This window comes from Ailuropoda melanoleuca, chromosome 2 (genome assembly GCF_002007445.2).
Source record: "Ailuropoda melanoleuca isolate Jingjing chromosome 2, ASM200744v2, whole genome shotgun sequence".
Lineage (NCBI taxonomy): Eukaryota > Metazoa > Chordata > Mammalia > Carnivora > Ursidae > Ailuropoda > Ailuropoda melanoleuca.
Window position 1 is genome coordinate 138,964,431 of NC_048219.1, and position 5,244 is coordinate 138,969,674.

General features: G+C 44.5%; 1 non-coding gene across 1 annotated transcript; it reads right to left on the reverse strand.

Moving 5' to 3' along the window:
* Nucleotides 1–493: 493 nt before the first annotated feature.
* LOC117801271 lies at nt 494–596 on the reverse strand. The gene has a single exon (XR_004623790.1). It is a non-coding gene; the product is annotated as a U6 spliceosomal RNA (small nuclear RNA).
* Between the last annotated feature and the right edge of the window lie 4,648 nt (nt 597–5,244).

A 5,244-nucleotide genomic window follows, 5' to 3' on the forward strand; every position in this document is an offset into this window, starting at 1 on the left:
AAAATAATACAGCAGCCCCTATATTGTCTTCATTTTCCTCCACTTGCTTTATCATTTGCATGTTTCCCCCCCACTCCATATATATGTACATTTATATAAGATGATTCAGAGAAAAATGTCAGGTATATATAATATACATCTGTATTTATTTCTCTCTCTAGCCATACGTACATATATGTATGTATGTAAAATGTAGGTTTTTTCCAAACAATGTAGAAGTAAGTTCCAAACGTCATGGCCCTTTACTCCTAAATATTTCCGTGTGTCTTCTAGGACTAGGAGTATCCAATTATATAGCCACACAGCCCGACAAACTGCCTGTACCTGATCTAACCTCCTTGCGTCAGTGTTGTTAGTTGACCTGTCCGTGTCCTTTCCAGCACTTCCCCTCAGTACAGGCTCCGGTCTAGGGTCAAGCCCCACATTTGGCTGTCATGTCTTTTCAGCCTGCTTTAATCTGGCTTTTATGATGTTGATCCCCTGTCTCTCCCACACCATTTTTTTTTCCTTCACAAATTTGTGTCTCACCTTTGTGCAGGGGCAATGCTGCTCTTCCCAGGATCGTTCCAGCTTTCGTCTAGCTGCTGCTAAAGTGAGTACCGCGTGCCGTTTTGTTTTATAGCCCATTCTCCTTCTGTGTGTGCTGTTTCCTCATGGTTACACTGGTTATATCATCACAGCCAGAACGCGGTCTGGATGAGGGATGTCCCGTCCCCCGCACCTGGAGCCGCACCATGGCCTCTGTCCCGCGTAGGTGATCATTTGGACCACCCAGTCAAGGTGTTGGATAATTTCTCCATTGTCTACTTTCTGGGGTTTCCTCCCCCCTCCCCGAACCAGCGAGCCCTATGTGGGGAGTCTCTTTTAGACGACACAACTACTATCCGAACAGCAGCTCTCGTAAGAGCACTGGCCCTGTGCTGAGCGCTGCGAGTTACAGACGGGGCCTCTTTTCCTCCTAGGGAGGCTCCTTCCGTTTCTCCTGACCCTACTCCCGCCTTCTCCTGGCTCAAAGCCCTCCCGTGGGTAGGCTGCTTCAGGAGCTGGGATCGGATCTGCAGTTGTTGGTTGCATGATTAGGCAGCTGCAGATGGAACTGGGGCAGAGAAAAAGAAAGAAGAAATGTTAATTAGAGGGCCCTGCTGAGAGGGGGAGACTGCCTCCAGAAGCCTGGCTCAGCTCCAGGAAAGGGAGAAGCCGACTGGAGGGGAGGGGAGTAAGGAAGTTATAATCACTGGGCTGCAATAGGAAAGTGTGGCCCGGTTCTGTGAAACTGAGCCCCGAGCCCTGGCCTCCGACTCTGTGGGCCCCAGGACTTCGTCTGCAACATTCTCAGGGGGCAGTAGCATCCTGGAGCATCTGAGGGAGGATGCCCTCTGGAATGGGGCCAGCAGTCGCCAAGGCTTCTAAAAGACCACAAATCCCAACAGCCTCGTGACAAAGAAGAACAAGTCCCCACTTTAATCGCTTCAGAGCCCCCAGAGGAGCCACTTGAACTCCCGTTCAGACCCTGGTTGTGCACAGCTGTTCCAGGACCAAGTGGGTGCCGAGGTGCCTGACAGAGCTGAGCTGTGCTGGAAATACAAAACTCTCCAACCATTCACTGAGAAATTCCACCCAGGGCTGAGAGACCTAGGTTTTCATCCAACCCTCGTGCAAAACAAAGCAAAGACGTAAATAAAAGTGTCGTCATTCTTTAATTCTGTTGTATGAACGCCAAATAGGCCTTTGACAGGACCCACCTTTGGTTGGTGGGTCCTGTTGGAACCCAAACTCTGCGTATAATGAATAAAATGAAACAGAAAGAGGAGTTTATTGCAAGACTTTTAAACTGCAGACTGGGAAACTCATGGCTATAGAGAAGTGAGTTCAAGGTTCCTCACAGACTAAGAGATATTTTATGGGGTAAATGCAGAAGTTATGTCTTTTTCAGCTGATTGGTTGCCTAGTTGTCTTCTTTCTTCTTTGGATCAGGGTAGCTGAGTCAGGGGAACAAGTAAGTCCTGAGATGTCATGAACAGACTTAGTATTTAGGGATTGGCTGGTGCCTTCTGCTGATTTCTTTTTCTTTCCTACTTCTTCTTTTTTTTTTAAAGATTTATTAACTTTTATTTTAGAGAGAGAGAGAGAAAATGTGCAAGGGGGGAGGGACAGAGGGAGAGGACGTGGAATCCTCAAGCAGATTCCACTCTGAGTGTGGAGCCCGATGAGGGGCTCGATCCCAGGACCCTGAGATTGTGACCTGAGTCGAAATCAAGAGCTGGCCACTTAACTGACTGAGCCACCCAGGTGCTCTTCCTCTGCTGATTTCTAAGAACTGTAAATTCCTGTGAGGTTAGATTAGGTTCCCTTTATGCCACTATGTTGACCGTTTCCATTTTGTCTCTGACATAAGAAATTCCATTTTGTTTTGGCTAAATGGTCCCTGAAGAAGAGCTGCCAAGAAGCCTGTGTGGGTTCTCTACCTAGTTGGGAGGGTGCCCTGGAAGGCAACAGCACACAGACATTTTTCTATCCAACCATCCTTCATTCATTCTTTCAGGCAATGAATATTTCCCTCTCTCTTTTCAAAGATTTTATTTTTAAGTAATCTCTATTCCCAATGTGGGGCTCAAACTCACAACCCTGAGATCAAGAGTCGCATGCTCTACTGACTGAGCCAGCCACGTGCGCCTCAATCAATGAATATTTCTTGAGTAGCTACTATATACCCAGAGACCCAGGACACTGACCTGGAGATGAAGAGGGGAGAAAATTCCTTACAATAAAAGGAGAAACAGTTCTATCCTGATTGGGTGAATAGATGAAATCTTTACTTTCCTATCGTTAAGAAAACATATAGCCTCCAATGATGTTTAGAAATAAAGAATCTAGACTCTCCTAAAAGAAAAGAACTTTTTTTCTTTTACTCTAGGGAAAGAAAATAAAGAAACACAAGCAGATTTTTAATTAGAATTGACCACTAAATCTGTGAGATATGGGGCTGCTAAAAGGGTGGTATTTCACTCTGACATTGGGCTTTATAACTGGACACAACGCAGACCCTAGAGTGATTCAGCGCTTTCCTATGCCCTCTGTCTTTAGCTTGTGGAAAATAGGTCAAGTGAGCCAGAAGCCGCCCAGAGGGAAGAGGCTGGAAAGAAACTCATAGACCCGCCTGTCTGGGGAGCAGAGGTTGGGGCCATGAGACGCAGGCTCCAGGATAAGAACCCCTGCCTCTCCAGGGGACCCCCTTACAGCCATTGTGCTAACAGATGATGGATGCCGCAGCCGTCCTTTGCCAGTGGATTTTTAGGGAATGGAAGCAGCAGGGCTTTTTCTGAGCCAGTGCACAGACTCCTGGGAACAGTTGAAGTTTCTGCTGTTTAAGGAATTAAATGGTTGGAAGCTCACTCATCCATTGAAAATGCTCCCCAGGATTATACTGAAATGTTGGGCGGGGGTTTTTCTCGGTACAGAGAAATTCTGGGGCTGGATGGTGCGCTGCAGGAAGAGGGTCCAGAGACAAAGCCCTGCTTGAGGAGCCAATTCTGCAGGATGGGGGGTGGTGGCTGACAGCCCGACTTCCCCTTATTGGATTCAGCCCACCCAAATCCAAACCTGTGGAACTAACTCCTTCCGATAAGGCCCGGGACGAGAGCTCATGCTTTCAGTCGTTTTGGCTATATTTTCAACCAGGCTGATGCCCATGATGTTATAGAGAGAAGGAAGCACACAGAAGCCTAGTCTCTGTCTTGGGAAACCTACCGTTCATCATCCTCACCAATACAGGGCAGGGCCAAGAATCACGAAGTAAGAAAAATGAAATAAACCAACAAAACAACTGAGAAGCCAGAATTGATGTTACACAGTGTTCCCTTGGTTTTATTTGTTTATACCCTACCTATTTTAAAAAAAACAGCATTAGAGCAACTTTAGATTGTTTACTTGTGTCATCTCTCAGGGCCCCATTCAGAATCCATTTACACAATTCTCATAATTCTCATCCATTGTCTAAACTCTCAAATATAAAAAGCAACAAATAATTAACTGTGGAAGAAGCTACTACAGCAGGTAGTAACTGGTAACAGCAGGAAATGACAGGTACCCACAAGAAGGGAGACAGAAAAACTGTAATAGTGCCAAGAACTTAAAACCGACCATCTGGGCCCATTTAGTGTAGGGTTAAATAACCCTTGGAGTCTTAAATCTATTCTAGTTTGGGCCATTTATGATATTTTTGTAAGTGATCTGGAGTGTCTAAGAAAAGGTAAAATTATGTTCATTTTGTCTTGTTTAGGAAACTGGAATATATTTGTTCAGTAAGATTTTTGTCTCACATTATTAAAATTCTAAAGACTTCTGTTTAAATGATTAAACTTTCAAGTATTGGAAGACTTAGTCATCTAGAAAGACTCGTGGTACAAGGTGCAGAGAAGCCCAAACAGCAAATTTTCAGCTTGAACACAGGTGTGCTTGGGGTTTAAATCAGTTGATTCTTGGTACAAATTATACTCCTCATCTTAAAGGTATAATTTGGAACTTCACATAGACCTTTGCAGATAGCATTAATATGATTCATACAGCAATGAATCAGAACCTCAGGATCAATTTTTCAGTTGGAATCCATATGGGGTTACAAATGGATTCAGTGCCTCCTTAAATTAAATAGGAAATTTAGAAATAGAATGCAAGGTGTTTGATTTACTACAACCATGTATCTTTTTGGTTTGGTCAGTTATGTCCTGGACCCCTGAAATTGGCTGGGTGTAGGGACCACTGACCATAGTCTTTGGCTGTTAAGAATCCATTCCCCTTCTTACTTAGAGGGAATTGTGGTGGAAAGCTGGGCCCAAGCATCTTTCCTAGCCTGTAAGGGTATGGGCATATGACCCAGGATTGACCCAGAATTGGCCTTGCCCCTTGAAAACACACGAAGTGCTAATAATTGGTGAAGTCTCCACTATTTTAGTAAGATAGGGAGGGATATTGGGAGAAATGGCTGCCCTTGGAAAAAAGCAAGGTAGCTTGTAGTATCAATCATCTGTGATGTGATGTGTGTGTGACAGCAAGACCTCTAGTGTCATACTTTGGGGTATGAGTGATGATGAGCCAAGGGAAACAGAGACAATATCAGAGAGAGACCCTGAATCTGCCCTAACATTTATATACTAGGATGAGACATGGGTTGGATCTAGTGATGCAAAAGGTGAACATAATTTTGATAGTAATAGTAACAATAATATTTTATATATATATATTTTA